The sequence below is a fragment of the Talpa europaea genome, assembly GCF_964194135.1.
Source record: "Talpa europaea genome assembly, chromosome: 13".
NCBI classification, from domain to species: Eukaryota; Metazoa; Chordata; class Mammalia; order Eulipotyphla; family Talpidae; genus Talpa; species Talpa europaea.
The window spans coordinates 51,332,894-51,350,855 of NC_140080.1; positions in this window are offsets into that span (position 1 = coordinate 51,332,894).

Consider the following 17,962-nt stretch of genomic DNA (forward strand, 5'->3'; position numbering starts at 1 on the left):
TCCAAAAGCCTGAGACAGAGAGAGGGGTGTGGATAGGAGGGAGGCAAGGAGGAAGGGAGTGAAAATTTGCATTTCCTTTGCCTTTTTATTCTTTGCCACCCTACCCCATCACCACCCAGCCCCAGCCCATGAATTGGATGATGCCGTCCATTTTCGTGAAGGTAGATTGTATCTTCTTTACTTAGCCTACTGAATAAAATACTAATCTCTTCCCAAAACACTCTTACTCTCATACCCAGAAATAATGTTTTGCCAGCTCTCTGGGCATCACTTAGACCAATGAATCTGACACATAAAATTAACCATCATAGGGAGTATAGCCTTTCTATGAGACCAAAATAATGTGGCTCAAATGATCCAATTCTCTACACTTGAGTCACCCACTTCCTAAAGGTCAGTTCCTTAGCTCATTACAGGCTAATTATTTTTTAAAACCCCTGTCTACATGGGGCGAAATTGAAAAGGCAGTAAGTGAACATAAGCTAGTGGCAGTTATGTGGACAGCTACTCCTACTCATCTCTTTTTGCTTGTTGTGGTCATCACAAATGTGGCCCTAATTATCCACGTGTGGCTAGGACTCTGGTCACCTACAATTACAGTTGATGAGTCCATCTGAATATCACTTGAGAACTGCATGCTAGTAGTTATACTCCTGATAACAGCAATGTGATATTGGACATTTTATCCCCAGGATAAAACAAGCAATTGTTTGACTCCAATCCAAATACTAACAAACATGCATGTACACTAATGATGTTTCCAACCAAAAGGTAACCAGATGAAAAGGAGTAGTTTTGAAGCGATCTCATGAAAACAGGAAAAGCAGCACTGCCTGAAGAGTGTGTGAGAGGGGTCGGGAGTGCCTGAGCGTAAGTCATGAGAGGAGAACCATGGTGAGCAACAACCCCAATTTCAAAATGGGGCATTTCCAAGCACATGAGAACTAATGGGCCTCCAGAGACTAAGCAGTCCACCCCCATCACTGCTCAGCCGAGGGAGTGAAAACCCTGGGAGTTGGGGGGTAGAAGGGAGGAGGGGTGGGCAGTGCACTCCTAATGTTGTTGTATTCACTCAACATGCATTCATTGAGCTGTGTGTTTAGCACAGCTAAAAAATAGGCGGAACAAAAGATAGGCGGAACTGCAACAAGAAGAGAGAGAGCTATAAACATATAGCTATTAACCAATAATAAAGGAGAGAATGTGGTCCAGTTCTCTAATCTAGTTGTGGCTGCTGTGAGACAAGAGGACTGCGTGTTCCAACTTCACTAAAAACCTACATCTGGCAAAGTATGGAGGGGGCTCAATGGACTACGGTGGAGACTGTGCATGTCTTGGTGGTGGGTGTGGTTTGGTAACATCTGAAGGTGTTTTCCTATACACCTGCATCATATACAGTGTGGTAAACCAATTTTACCTCAATTTAAAAAAAAAAAAAAAAAACCTCCTGGGGCCTCCCTGGTGGCTCAAGGGGTTGAGCACAGCACTGTGAATCTATCTGCAGCCTCTGCAGCACGAGTTTGATCCCTGGCCAGGGAGCTACCCACATGGTGCTGCAGACCTCTCCTGACTTGCCCACTGCTACCCTCAGCAGTGTGTTTCAGTCACTCTGCCGGTTCTTTTCCCACTCTGTCTCTGGTGAGTCCTCTCATCCCCTGCACCTCTGGCCTGTATCCCGGTTCTTACATGCGTAAATAAAATAAATCTTTAAAAAAAAAAAACCCTCCATTGCCGTGGACCAGCACAGCAGTAGACGATGAGGCCACCTCAGGGTTGAGAGAAGCGTGCAGGGTGGTCAGGGCGTCGGTGAAAGAAATGACAAACTAACACACTTCAAGAGTGAAAATCTGAGTGTAATTTTCTTTGAGTTTGTGACCAATATATATATGTTTTCCAAAAGCACAGGGACAATGAATATCAATGAAATCAGCTTGCTCATGGGCTCAGTCTATCACCATCAGGGAGGTGATCTACATAACAAGCAATGACTTTTATAGAAGAAAGAAGGAAGTTTATAAAGACAAATAAGGGATTAAAGTTTGTAGTTCTAGAAAGACGGGATAAGATTTTTAGTATTCTTGTAGTGGTTCCTGGTGGTCGTTATCTTTTGATAAGCTTCTGTCTTTTCAGGGAACTTCCGCTGTACTTCCTCTGCTTCAGGGTGTTACGCTGTTCTCCCCCTGCGGGCTGGTTGCCCAACCGGACCTAGGGACCGTGGCGAAAGCCATTCCTAAAGGTCACTGCAGGGGGAGGTGCAGCAGGTATGTAGGGTTTTGCTGTTCTCCCCCTGCGCGCTGGTTGCCCAGCCGGACCTAGGGACGGTTAACCCTAAAGGTCACTGCAGGGGGAGGTGCAGCACTCCATTTGGCTCTCTACCTACAACATGGCAGAATAGAGAGGTTTGGATCATGTCCCCTAAACATATATACCTATATGCTCAAAGGAAGATGCAGAGGATTGCCACCAATGGTTTTTTTTTTTTTTAATTTTTTTTTTTTTAATTTTCTAGAGGCATGTCTTATTTATTTATCTATTTGTTTGTTTGTTTCTTTGGTTTATACATGCACTGGGTACAGTCAGAAGCCGGGAGGGTGAGAGAATTCACTAGAGCCAGAGCGGGGAGCAGAGCAGGCAGAAGGACCGAAGTACACTGCTGAGGGGAGCAGCGGGCGGCAGGAGAGGTCTGCGCGCCATGTGGGACCCTCCTCTGGTGGCCGGGGAGCAGCCGGGGATCGAACCGGCGCCGCAGAGGCCGCGGGCAGCTTCACAACCCAGCACTCAACCGCTGCGCCACCTGGGAGGCCCCCACCAATGGTTTTTATGTGAGGTTGGTGGCCTGCTGTGGTGGGATGGTGAGGGAGGAAGTGAAAGGGGTCACAGTGAGGGCAGCAGATACCCTGCTTCCTGGGACAGGGACTTTTCAGAAAGGGAATGCACACATGCATAGGGCTGGCCCAGGTGGATTGCTTGGCCCGTGCGGTCAAAGAAAACCTTCCCATCCTCCCCACCCCACAGTGCAAAGAGAACAAAAAGACTCCAGATAGAATCATACTGGTCTAAGTTGAGGAGAAACTGGCAGTGGACAGAATATGCTGGAGCACTCTCTCCCCTTCCCTTGGAAAGAGCCAAGTGAGTGCATCACAGCAGATTGTAGTCCCTAGCCTGGTGCACCAGTCCAGTGTCAGCCAGTGCTGGGCATCACAAGGCATGCAGCCTGCATGGGGGTATTACAAGGCCAGCTGTATCCCACAGTTTGTACCCTGTGTACCATACCTAGCTCCCCTTGTCAGATGACTCAATTAGGTGACACATGGCCTGTCACAGAATGAAACAGGAAGGAGGTAGGGCAAAAATTTAGAATCCTTGAAGCCTGATTGGAGCTTGCTTTGGAAAGAGAAGAGGCAGAGATGATCTATTCACCTGAAGCTACACTTCACTCCTGACCAAGGCTGAGACTGAATATTTAAGTCCAAACCTCTCCCTTCACCTCATGCCAAAGTAAACAAAGAAGAGAATCAAAACTAAACTTGAAACACTCCAAATGGCAAAAGAGCAAATAAGGCAACACGCATGCCTAGGACGCAAGGAACATCTGAACACAAGATAGAAAAGCAGAAGGAGAACAGAAGTCTAAGACATATATAGAAATAGAGGACCTAGCAGACAAAGACTAAATTCTAAAAAATTTTATTGCTAAATGAAGTACTGGAAGGTCAGTCAAATGCTGAAAGGCAGGTACAGGATCACAGAAAGGAAATTTAAGAACAAAATGAATTCTTCACTGAAGTGACTGAAGATATTAAAAAGAACACACAAAGAAACTGAATGAAATGAGGACAAATATAGAAAGTGTTTTAAATAGAATTTAGCTGGCAGAAGAGAAAGTTTCAGAAATAGAACTCTCAAATGTACAAATACCCAAACTGAAAAAGAGAGAGGAACAAGATTTAGGGAAAATGAAGAAACTACACAAGAAATATCAGACTCAATTAAATGAGGAAACATAACAATAATGGGTATTTTAGAAGGTGAAGTGAGAAAGAAGGGCACAAAGACCCTATGAAAGAAATAATAGCTAGAAACTGCCAGAATCTAAGGAAAGAAATAAGCACGATGTCCAGGAAACAGAAAGGACACTCCAATTTCTAAATGCAAAACATCCTTCACCAAAACAAGTCATGTTAAATTACCAAAAATCAAAGTTTAAAAAAAAAAGTATTGACAACTGCTAGGAAGAAGGTAACATTCAAAGACATCAAAATCAGATTTTCATCAAATTTTGCACCAAATTTGCTCTTCAGTCAAGGAAAAAGTGGAATAAGTGTTCACAATCATGAAAGACAAAAACTGAGCCAAAAATACTCTATTCTATAAAATTATTCAAATATGAAGGTGAAATAAAGGCTTTCCCAAACAAACAGAAGCTGTAAGAGTTTACCACCACCAAACCTACCCTACAAGAAATGTTGAAAGGAGTTCTTTTCTGTGCAACGTAGTTTCAAGGGATGTTGCTTGAGAAAAGTTTGGTAAAGAAGGGATGGAACTGGTGTCTTAGTTGTAGAACTTTTCAGAGCCCTTAATAACATATATTATAAGTGACCCAGGTGATAAAAAGCTATTACAGGGCATCTATGGAGTGAATACAGGACTAGAGCTTAAGCAACAATGGCCGCAAATTATTTTGAGGTTTAGTTGGATAATCTAAGTGAAATATCTTTTTAGCTGCCACTAAGAGATTGCAGCTTGTTTTCCAGAAAATTTTTTTAAGATTTATTTATTCATGCATACAAGAACTGGGGTCTAGACCAGAAGTGTGGGGGTGAGAGGATTCACCAGAGAGACAGAGTGGGGAACAGAACAGGCAGGCAGGATGACTGAAATTCACTGCTGAGGGGAGCAGCAGGCGAGACAGGAGAGGTAGCTCCCATGGGGTAGCTCCCTGGCCAGCAGGGATGGAACTCTTGTTGCAGTCACTGCCAATAGCTTGATAGCTCTGTCTTTAATCCCTGCACCACCAGGGAGGCCCTGTTTTCCAGAAATTGTTAATTAGGGAGAAATACTGATGCCATTGTATTATGTTGTTCTGAATGGGTGTATAAAGGAGATCGTTTGCTTTATTTTCTCTCAAGATCTGGGCAGTCAAGTTATCAAAGTTGAGCTTATTATATTTAACCTTCTTGGAATATGTTTTTTAAAAGATTTATTTATTTTATACATACAAGAACTGGGCCAGAGTTGTGGGGGGTGAGAGGATTCACCAGAACAAAACAGTCAGATTCACTGAAATACACTGCTGAGGAGAGCAGCAGTCAAGTCAGGAGGGATCTGCTGCACCATGTGGGTAGCTCCCTGGCTGGGGATTGAACCCATGCTGCAGCGGCTGCAGTGAGCTTCATAGATTGCATCTTAACCCCTTGTGCCACCTGGGAGGCCCTGAATATGCTTTGTATAAACAATTCATGATGTTAGGGGAAAAGGATGTCCTGAGCAAACTCCATACCGGCTTTGTGGACTCCAGTCCTACTCCAGCAAGACACTGGGAACTACAAATCCCATGGTCACCAAAAGGAAGGTTGTGAGGACCTGAGGGCAGAGTTAAGTAGCCATGTTCTCTGCTTTGAACATTTAACCAGCCATGTGGCCAGGGAGTCTCTCTCTTGGCCTGACAGCCCATAGTTTTTCCGCCAGCTGGGTGGGTCATTGGGATTCCAGGTCAGCGGAAGAGGTAGGACGCATTTACCAACTTATCTCCCTCTTTTTCTCTGTGAGTTATTCATTTCTCCATTTCCTCTGGAAATAAACCTTTTATTAACCTTTTGTGTATGCCTGCAGTTTAGCATTAATAAGTGCCCTCTAATGGCACGGGTGAAGAGCCAGTCAGGCAATCCATTTTATATTGGGGTTGCTCTGTAACAATGAGATAGTACTGAAATAATCCCAGGAACTTGTAGAAGAATTCAGGTTCACCATGGCGAAGATTAATTTGAGTTCACATACAGAACTTTGAACACTGGTAGAAAGAGTACCCAAGGCATCAAATTTGATCTCCAGATATTGAAAATTAGTGATGTTAAGGACAGGTTTCTTCAAGTTCCTTTGTTTATTCTGTTTTTTTATATTCCATAGCAATAGTCTTCCAGCATTTGTCTTTCTCCTTCTGATTTATTTCACTTAGCATAATCCCCTCCAGTTCCATCCATTCGTTGCAAATGACTTCATCCTTTTTTTTTTTTTAAGATTTATTTATTTATGCATACAAGAACTGGGGTACAGGCCAGAGGTGTGGGAGGTGAGAGGATTCTTTTTTTTACACAGCTGAGTAGTGTTCTATTGTGCATACATACCAGATGACATTTGATATTTACTTTCAACCGTCACCTGACTGCTGGTGCCTGATCCTCTGGGCACCACTAGCCTGTGCCTGGCATCTCTAGAGCTGACTACTACTGGCCTGTGCCTGCTGCCTGATCTCCACATCACGGCCTGCTGACCAGGGCTGCCTGATGCTGCTGAGCTGTGTCTGGCCACCTCTCAGAGCTCACCTCTGCTTCTGATCCTCTGGCACCACTGCCTGACTGCTGCTCCTGCCTCCAGCATGACCAGCACCACCTCCTATTGCTGCTGCCTCTGATGCTGCCCACCTGGCCTCTGGATAGGTGCTGCTTGGCACGGTGCTTCCTTGGCAGTGCCACCTGTGACTACCTCCAATGGACACCATGAGTTGGGTCCTGATCCATCATTTATTGGCGTGCCACCAGCCCCAGTCTCTCATTGAAAGGACAGTACCATACTGCATGAGCAGCTACCGGACACTGTAAACACTCCCTGAGGCAGGACACATGGCCACTTGTGCCCTCAGAAACTCCCTTTACCTTACCTCTCCCAATTTTTTGCTTGTAAATAGACACAGTTGTTTCAGTGTGAGGCTGGGTCGTGTTTTGCAGGAGTCAGAGTGACTCTTGACTGATGGCAAAGGTGACCTCAGTCCGACAGCTGCAAGGGTCTGAATTCTGTCACCAGGAATGAGTTTTCTTTAGAACCTCTACACAAGAGCTCAGTCAGACTGACCCCTTGATTTTGACTTTGAAAGGCCCTGAGCAGGAAACCCAGTTTTACCATGCTGGACTTCCCACCCGCAGAACAGGGAGTTGTTTTCAGCTGCTGAATTTATAGTGATTTTCTAATATGTTATGATTTTTTTATGTTTATTGAGGTAAAATTGGTTTACCTCATTGTATCTGCTTTGTGGCTTTAAATCTCTAAAATGTATGTTTCACAGCATGTCCATCATTAGTGCCCAGTAATCCTTCACCATAACCCACTGGGCTCCCAATTCTCCCCACTTCCATCCCACCACTCCCCCTTTTTTGGTTGCTTCCGTTTTGCAGTCTATAGTAATTTGTTATTAATAATTTGATGTAGTATTTAATGCTAGTATAGCTGTAAGAGGAAACTAATATACAAAGCATTTCTGTAGGAACCTTGGAGACTTCTTAGTGGAGGCAGTAAGGCATAGTAGTTATGATAATACATTCTGGAGCAAGATGAACCCAGCTTTGTCATTATTAGCTTTGGAAAGCTAACATAACCAACAAGCTATTTAACCCCCTGTGCCTCAATTTCCTTAGTTGTAAAATAGGGTGACAATTATAACACAGGCATGCCATACCTCAGAGATATTGTAGGTTGGGTTCCAGACCATTGCAATAAAGGAACTATCACAATAAAACAAGTCACATGAACTTTTTGGTTTCCCAGTTATTCTTAGAGTGTGCTATAGTCTATTAAATGTGCAATAGCATTATGTCTAAAGAATGTATATATTTTAATTAAAAATAACTTTATTGCTGGGCCTCCCTGGTGGCACAAGGGGTTAAGACGCAGCCTGTGAAGCTGTCTGCAGCCTTTGCAGCACAAGTTCGATCCCTGCTGGCCAGGGAGTAACCCATATGATGAGGCAGACCTCTCCTGTCTCGCTCGCTGCTCCCCTCAGCAGTGTACTTCCGTCGCTCTGCCTGTTCTGTTCCCTGCTCTGTCTCTGGTGAATCCTCACAACCCCTGTGTCTCTGGCCTGTACCCCTGCTCTTGTACGCATAAATAAATAAATCTTAAAAAAATACTTTATTGCTAAAAAATGCTAACCATCAGCTATCTTAGCCTTCAGTCAGTCCTAATCTTTTTGTTGGTGGAGAGTATTGTAAAAAATGCAGTATCTGCAAAGTGCAATAGAGCAAAGCACAATAAAACAAGGTACTCATACCTCATATTTTTATTATGAGGATAAAATAAATACAAAGACTAGTGCCTGGTATTATATATATGTGATCTGTTTTATATATAGATATAAATACATAATAGCAAACATTACAGGTCTGGGAGAGGGGCACTCCAGAACCCCCAAACCTGCCCATTCTAAATAGGTTCTGCCATCCATCACATCAAGACAAAACATATTCTAGTGTGTAAGACCTTCAATGGAAAGGAACTTTAATACAATTAGTGTGCAATATAGAAAAGGGGAAGAATGGGAAAGCATAAAGTTTCCAAATCAAGTGCCCAAAGTTATCTATCCCCTCATGGATAAATGCCCAGTCAAACGTGTTTGGCTCAAAGGCAGGGCCACTGAGGCCTGAAAACTGCCACAAGTCTAAGGCATGTTCCAGCAGGGACCCATTAGAAAAGGGTCAGAAACTTGGGCCTCCCTGGTGGCACAAGTGGTTAAGATGCAACCTATGAAGCTGTCTGCAGCCACTGCAGCACAAGTTCGATCCCCGGCTGGCCAGGGAGCAACCCACATGGCGCAGCAGACCTCTCCTGACTTGCTCACTGCTCCCATCGGAGTGTATTTCAGTCAATCTGCCTGTTCTGCTCCCCATTCTGTTGCTGGTGAATCCTCTCACCCCCCACACCTCTGACCTGTACCCCAATTCTTACATGCATAAATAAATAAATCTTAAAAAAAAAAAAAGGCTCAGAAACAGCCAGACAAGTCTGGGAGGAAAAGAGCAAAATCAAAATCAAGATAAAAGCTGTTATTTTTAACCTCCCCACGGGTCTCTCACCCATGTATGTTTCAACCAGTCCCAGGTCAAGGAGCAAGTGCAGCTTCTTCACGTCTCTGCTCCATGTGCCTCCTCCAGGTCTCTGTCTGGCTCCCCATCTTGCTTCCTTCCTATCTAAGTCTCCTCTCCAGCTTCTCCCTGCTTAGCTCCACCGTTTCTTGGGGGGGGGGCAGGGAACCTGGAACCTACCCTTTTTCTGGGGACCACTCTGTTACATATAATACACACACACACACACACACACAAAAACACACATCCTATCGCCTTTTAGATTGTTTTCAGTGGGAATCTAGTAACTGATTTTGTCCTCATTCTTTGAAGTTCATCTACTTTTTCTCCTTATACACTTTCAGAATTTTTTTTTTTGATTGATTGATTGATTGATTTGTACAAGCACTGGGTAGAGTCAGAAGCACGGGTGAAAGAATTCACCAGAGTCAGAGCAGAGAGCAGAGCAGGCAGACTAATGCAGTACACTGCTGAGGGGAGCAGAGGGCGGCAGGAGAGGTCTGCGCACCATGTGGGACCCTCACCCGGCGGCCAGGGATCGAACCGGCGCTGCAGAGGCTGTAGGCAGCTTCGCAACCCAGCGCTCAACAGCTGCGCCACTGGGGAGGCCCCACTTTCAGAATTTTCATCTAATCTTTAGTGTTCAGAAATGTCACCAGTGGGCCTCCCTGGTGGTGCAAGGGGTTAAGTTTCAGAACTATGAAGAAATCCACAACTATGAAGCTATCCACAGCCACTGCAGCATGAGTTGGATCCCCCATTCCCCGCCAGGGAGTTGACTCACATGGCACAGCAGACCTCTCCTGTCTTGCCCGATGCTCCCCTCTGCAGCATATTTCAGTAGATCTACCTGTTCTGCTCTCTACTCTGTCTCTGGTGAATCCTCTCACCCCCAAAACCTCTGGCCTACTCCCCAGCTATTATATGCATTAATAAAATAAATCTTTTTTTTTTAAGAAAAAAAAAATGTCACCAGGATTGGTCTAAGTGTGTATCTTTTGCATTATTCTCATTTGACACTTAGGTCCTATAGACTTGAATGCTCAGATATTTATTAAGTTAAAGAGAATTTTTTTTTCTTTTGAAAAAGTATCTTCTCTTCTTTTAGATTAACTCTCAGGAATGACTATTATATTTATGATGGAACACTTCATTTATTTATTTTTCTTATTTTCATGTAAAATTTGTATTTCTTTTTGTAGGAGGAGGCTGCTTACGAACTTTCATCAATCCAGTGTAGCTTTTTAAACCTTTACAAGTTGATTTTAATACCTTGCAGTCTAAATATTTAAGAACATTTTCTAATAGTATTGAAATGTTACAGAAAATAAAAGTAATTTGATGTTAGCACAGAAAATCAGAGAGAACACTGAAACACAGACTATTCTCTTACTAAAAGTGTTTATCCAGAAAATAGTATTGACATCAGGAGTTGGTTGGGGGTGGTGTGGTTAGGCTTTTTCAAAAGATTTTTAGTAGTCTAAAGCTGTCCAGAAATAATTTAGGAATGGGGTGCCACAATGTAAAGCATTAAAGCAAAGACAGATTTCTTAAGTCAAACTCAGAAGTGGATTTAATTTTCATATAAGCACCAGCAGTCATCAGGGAATTGGTATGGGGTAAATTTAGGTTTCTATTTTCATTTTGCAAAGACCAGCCAACCACATACTCTAGTTGCTTTCCCTCCTATTACATTCATACAGTAAATCATTGTGCAAGTGTATAGCATATTCATTTTTAACTCACCTTTATTATATAGATGTCTCAATATAGGTGAACCATTCTCAAAGTGTGGTCCAAGGGGACCCGAAGGGACCTGTGGGGTCAAAACCACTTTCATAATGTTGAGATATCATTTGCCTTTTTAACTGTGTTGCCATTTGCACTAAAGCAACAATAGTAATTGGTTCCTTAGTGCAAATTGAGGTAGCTGTACCCAACTGTACTAGTAGTAACTGCCAAACAGTTTAAAAAAAAAAAAAAAAGCTGCCTTCACTTAAAAATGTCCTTGATAAAGCAGTGGAAAAAAACCCACCACCAAAAAACCCTTATTTTTTAACTAAGGTAAAAATGGGGTACTATCCCATCAGGTATTACCAACATAGTGCATCCACTGCCAACTCACCCATACTCCACCACCACAGACCTTCCTCTTTGTCTTTGTGCTGCTCTCCCTCCCTGTCTTTCCTCTCCCCACCCTCTGTCCTTGGTGTCTCAGTTCTAGAGTAAGCTATCAAGGGTTAATTTTTCAGCTTGTTTGTATCTATTAGTTACTTTATACTCCACATTATTAGTGGTGTTTATCTTTCTCCTCCATATACCAGATCTTTTTTTAAACATTTTTAATTTTACTATTTTTTTTAAGATTTATTTATGCATACACGAACTGGGGTACAGGCCAGAAATGCAGGGGTGGAGGGGATTCACCAGAGACAGAGTGGGGAGCAGAACAGGCAGAGTGACTGAAATACACTGCTGAGGGGAGCAGTGGGTAAGGCAGGAGAGGTCTGCTGTGCCATGTGGGTCACCTCCCTGGACGGCCAGGTATCAAACTCACACTGCAGTAGTTGTGGATAGCTTTATAGTGCTGCGTCTTAACATTTTGTAGAACCATGGGTACAATCCATGTACCATCTTTTTGATCCACCCATCTGTTCTGTGCACTTAGATTGTTTCCATAGTTTAGCTATCATAAATATTGTTGCAATAAACATGGGAGAGCAAGTTGCCTTCTGAGTTATGTTTTTGAATTTTTCAGATGCCTAGGAGTGGACTTAGTGGATTGAATGGCAGGTCCATGTTCAATGTTTGGAGGCACCTCCATATTGCTTTCTGTAAGGGACCTGTGGGGTCAAAACCACTTTCATAATGTTGAGATATCATTTGCCTTTTTAACTGTGTTGCCATTTGCACTAAAGCAACAATAGTAATTGGTTCCTTAGTGTAAATTGAGGTAGCTGTACCCAACTGTACTAGTAGTAACTGCCAAGCAGTTAAAAAAAAAAAAAAAAGCTGCCTTCACTTAAAAATGTCCTTGATAAAGCAGTGGAAAAAAACCCACCACCAAAAAAACCAGTTTGCATTCCCACCAGCAGTATCGATGGTTTCCCTTTTCTCCATGTCCTCACCACTTGATGTTTCTGGTCTTTTCCATAGGGGCCATTCTCACAGGTATGAGAGGGCATCACATTGTGGTATTGATTTGCATTTTTCTGCTAAATGATTGTGAACATTTTTTTCATGTGCCTGTTGGCCATTCTAATGTTGTCTTTGAAGAGGTGTCTGTTTAGTTCTTTTGCCCATTTTTTGATAGGGTTATTTGTAAAAAAAAAAAAAAAGATCTTATTAAATCTCAACTCTTGTTGGGAGAATGCATGATAATACACTTTTGTTGTGCGGGGGTACAGGAGAGTATTTCCTTTGCCCCTCTGAGGTTCTTTTCAGGCTGGTCAAGCAAACAAATTAACATCAGACAGATTGGTATGAGAAAAGAACAAGTTTAATTATATACATATGGAGAAATTACAAGGCTGTAAATTCTAGAGTAAATAGGTCAAAGTACACTGAGAGTGGGATAGGGATCTGGGGTGTCGAGGGGATTTCACATGATAAGGTGACACACATAACCAAAACAGATGTTTGCCCTGCCATAAAATCAGTTTCTCTGATTAAAAGGTTACTTCTGGCGAGGACCCTTAAATCTGGGTTTTGAAGCCTGCAGGGCCTTGATTAAGCTTAGCTCCACAAGCCAATGAAAAAAGCCTGCTCTGGTCATTTTGGGAAAAGCCTATCAGAAAGTTTTGAGGGAGGCCTACAATGATTGGAGGAAAAGTATTTGGATTGAGGTGCAAGCCTGGGATTTTTTTTTTTATGAAACACTTTTAACTTGAAAAAAAATGACAATATTCAGACTTGGCTCTTCAGCATATATTTTCTCTATCATTGTAATGAATATGTCTCTTTAAGATAAACAACTTTTGCCAATAATATTTAAGCTTTCAGGTTAAAATGAGAATTTTGGAAATGAGCTTCTCAGTTTCTTCACAGTTAATAGAAATTTCTGATGAAATCAATGATGTTAGCTAGTGTGAACTTCCTGTACTATATAGTAAAATGTGTCAACATTTGGAAGACATACACAACCCAATGGGCCAATATTTTCCAAGTAATCAATGTTACAAAGTCATTTATTACTGAATCATTTAAGGTGCAAAGCAGATCGATGGATTTTAATGTAATGTGGGAAAAGTCCACTGATGCACTTTCAGATTCTGTAAGGCAACTAAACTTCTAGAAGTTACTACTTCTTGTGATTTGATGTGGAATCAAAGAATAATGCATAAGATTACCTGAAATTTATTGAGATCTTTTTTCCCTACTCCATATTTATGTAATACCAGGCTTTCCTTAAACTAAACTAAACCAAACCAAAACCAAAAATAAGATTCAACCCACTGAGTATAGAAACAAATGTGAAATTCTAGCTGTCTTCTGTTTGGCCAGAAAATGTGTTGCAAAAATTATAAATGCATTTTTCTTAATTTCATTTGTGGAAATATATAGCTTCATAAAAATAAGCAAAAATGGGCCTTTTAAAAAAAAAAAAAGATTTATTTATTTATTTATACAAGCACTGGGTACGGTCAGAAGCGCAGAAGGGCGAGAGAATTCACCAGAGCCAGAGCAGGGAACAGAACAGGCAGACTGACAAAACACACAGCTGAGGGGAGCAGCAGGCAAGGCAGGAGAGGTCTGCGTGCCATGTGGGACCCTCGCCGGTGGCCAGGGATTGAACCCGGCATTGCAGAGGCTGCGGGCAGCTTTGCAGCTCAGCGCTCAGCCACTGCGCCACCGGGGAGGCCCCCAAAAAATGGGCCTATTAATAAATGTTTTTTAAAAAATCCGTCTCTACTATGCCAACCTGTAAGTCACAAAAACAAAATATTTCAAAGTACTTTTAAGAGTCCATAGGGGTCCTGCAACCAAAGAGTCTGAGAACCAATGACATGGGTAAATCTTCAGATGAAACAGTCCTTGGTTCAGCACATGTACTCACTTGTCTGTGAGTTCATGGATAAATGTGACCCTGCAGAGTAACTGGAAACTATGTACACAGGACATAGTTCAGAAAATTCACTTACAGTACTAGGTTATTTTCCAAGATCAACTATACCTTGTTTAAGAAACAAACAGCATGAGAAACTACGTAAAGAGTAATTCCACAATCCAGATTATAAAGGATGTCCAGAAAATAATAGATTATTCAGGAAAGGGCTTTCAAAATTTCTTGAAGTACTGAATGGTATTAAAACAGAGGTAATTAGTTTTAAAAATTTATGGTTGTGGGCCTCCCCGGTGGCGCAGCGGTTGAGCGCTGGGTTGCGAACCTGCCCGCAGCCTCCGCAGCGCCGGTTCGATCCCCAGCTGCTCCCCGGCCACCGGAGGAGGGTCCCACATGGCGTGCAGACCTCTCCTGCTGCCCGCTGCTCCCCTCAGCAGTGTACTTCGGTCCTTCTGCCTGCTCTGCTTCCCGCTCTGGCTCTGGTGAATTCTCTCACCCTCCCAGCTTCTGACTGTACCCAGTGCATGTATAAACAAAAAACAAACAAACAAATAAATAAATAAACATGCCTCTATAAAACAAAAAAAATTTATGGTTGTATACCCATGTCAACTCATAGATATGAGTAAGAGAAACTGGGGTTGGGGGTAGAAATCCACTAAACATCCACTAAACATCAGAAATCCACTAAACATTCTGAGAAAGTCATGACAGTGTAAATGTATTATTAAAAGGTGAGGAAACCAGTCATTAGAAAAATGGGAAGACAGGCAACAAACTGGGTAAAACGTTCTTGACAAATACAAGTACCCAACAAAACAGCTGTATGCAGAATAAAGAATTCCTACAAATCAATAAAGACAATCCAATAAAAAATGAGCAAAATACTTGAAGACATGTCACAAAATATGATATACAAATGGGTAACAAGTATATGAAGTTATGCTCAACCTCTTTAGAGAAATGCAAATTAAAAGCACAACTTACTATAATTCACCAAAATTGCCAAAATTAAAGATTAACAAAATGAGAGGAGGATTCAGAGAAACTGGGCCTTTCCTAGATTGCTAGTAGTGGTATAAAATAGTACAACCACTTTGGAGAACTATCAGTTCCTATAAAGTTAAGCACACACTCACACCCTGTAACTTAGTAATTATGCCTCAAGGCATGTACCCAAGAGAAATGAATTATGCCCACAAAAAATGACTTGCTTATTCATAGTAGTTTTATTCACAAAAGCCTCAGGCTGGAAACAATCCAAATGTCTACTAACAGGAGAATGAATAAAACAAGTTTGTACAATATACTACTTGTTAATAAAGAACAGATTACTGAGATATGCAACATGAATTCCAGACTGTGAATGGAAAAAAGGCAGACGCAAAAAAGGATATAGTTTGATTTCATTTATATGAAGCCCAAGAACAGGTACAACTAAAATACACGACGGGAATCAATACAGTGGTTGCCTATAGGGTAAGGAGTAATAACTGAAAGGGGCAGAGGGGACTTTCTAGGAGATGGAAAGGTTTAATAACATCTAGAATTGGGTGATGATAACATGAGTGTATGCATTGGTTAGGCCTTCTCAAACTAAAATATTATACACCTAAAAGAAAACTGAAGAGAAAGGTAATAATATTTTAAGCTGGGTGATGGGCACACAGGTGGCTTTTTTTAACCTGCAAACATATGCTGTATTTGACTCCTTCTATATATCAACAGCAAAATCTTCTTTAAGTAGTTTGGAAAACAGGAATATCTAGATGATTTTTTTTACCTACTGCTACTCAGATATTTAGACACAACATAGTTCTTTAAAAAATACTTCTAAAAATTTATCAATTGTTAAATATTTAGTTCATATATAATCTTAAATTCTGAGTAACTAATCCAGCCAATAAAATGAAATCTCCATGCAAATAAAGACTGTGTTTATCTTTAGGTAAGTATGCTTTTTCTTTGGAGACACTGCACGTGTGAAAAATTTATTTGCAGATATGGGTAGCATTTAACATTTAATCACTCAATCTAAATGTGTTTCTCATGGTTTTTATGCTAATACTTGTAATTTTAGATGAATTTTAGACATTTTGATTAATGGAATTGTTTAAATGTCTCAAGTTTTTCTGTGAATCCTGCTCTTACTGACTAGAAATATTTTGGGGTAATCACCTCAGTGGAGGCCAAAAAGAAAACTCCATTTTAGGTATGAAGGAGACGACAGTCCCAAGAAGTCACTAAGAAAATCATCAATTACAAGATCTTTTAACCAATTACACTTCTCAATACTTCCCAAGAGTAATATCTTTTGTAACAATATTTTTGACTTAAATGTTTGAAAAGCTATATTTAAAAAAAAATCAAGAAAATGTTTTCTTTAATATACAAAAGCTCAAGACTAAGAAATTTTAAATGTAATTTTCCTCTATATGAAATTTTGTGTTCTTTTCTGTCAGGGTATCAGAGCGAATATAAAAGATCACTAACATTTTGGATAACTAATAGAAATACATATCTAGTTCTCTCAATTCCTAGAACAATGCAATTCTTAAGTTCAATTAAGATGAACTTCATGGGGTCTTTGCATGAGATTTTTACAGTTATGAAGTTTGCTACATGTCTAATATTTAAAATTCACTTTTGAGACCTCATAACTGAATAGATTTGAACTTGAAAGGTTAGTTCTGCTATTTTCCCAAAATTATTTTTGCAATTTTGCCAAGTAAACATTGGTGTTTGGCTTAGTCATATAGGAGTGAGAAATTAAAAAACACATTTAGCACACATTTCACTCTTATTTTTTCTATAAAAATATAACTCTTTATTAAATAACATGCACAAATATTCAACTAGTCATTTATTAAACAGATATGATTTAGAACAAGATTTAAAGAAATACAAATCCCTTCGGTACAATTTAGTATCTTGTTCATGATATTTGAATAGTTAAAAAAAAATCAGATTAAACTAACCATCCTTCTTTCAGAATCCTACATCTTTTTAAGCCAAATACCTCAATCTAAGTTTTTTTATCATTTCAGAGCTTCAGAATGTACTATCAAAAGCCCTTAGCTCTTTAAATTCCCATTGAAAAGGTATTCACTTTTTTTTTTTTTTAAGCTATCCCAATTAGCTTTGAGTTACTTTACAAAGTAAAATCTGCAGAAGCAGAATCATGGCAGAGAGGGTCCAGCTCCTTGAGATACAATTGAAGAAGGTGAGAACTGTGGTTAGTATTACAAAGTTGGGATGACTAAAGTATGCCAGATTCTTGATTGCTTGCTTTTTCTCTTCTGCAGCTTGTTCTGTTTGGTCAAACAGTGATTGTTTTTTGTTTTTTTTTTTTGCTCTTTCTTTCTGGTTGGACCATCAGAACAAATGTTGTACAAATTTATCCTCCTATTTTCTGTAACTTCAATGCTCAATAATCTGGTTTTTCATTTTCAGGCAAAAGAATAAACAAAATTTGCATTAAGTTTTTCATATTAGAAAGTATTGCTTTTATTAGTTTTTAATGTTCCCAGACTTAACAATAAACCTAACTTCAACAAAACCAGTGCTTTAAAATCTACCCTGCCTTTCTTGGCCCCATTTATCCAATATAAAAGGCCAAAATCTCTCATGTAAATTTCTAAGGAATATTACATCCAATTTTTATAATAAAGTCCTTGCACTGTTTTTTTTTTTTTTAAACAAGTGCTGCTTTATTGCGCATGCCAGGTACAGTATGAATTAAAATATAAATTGGTGTAAAAATTCAAAAGTCCCTAAGCTTAATATATACCTTTGCACTCAAAAGTTTCAATTTTCACATTCTCTCCCA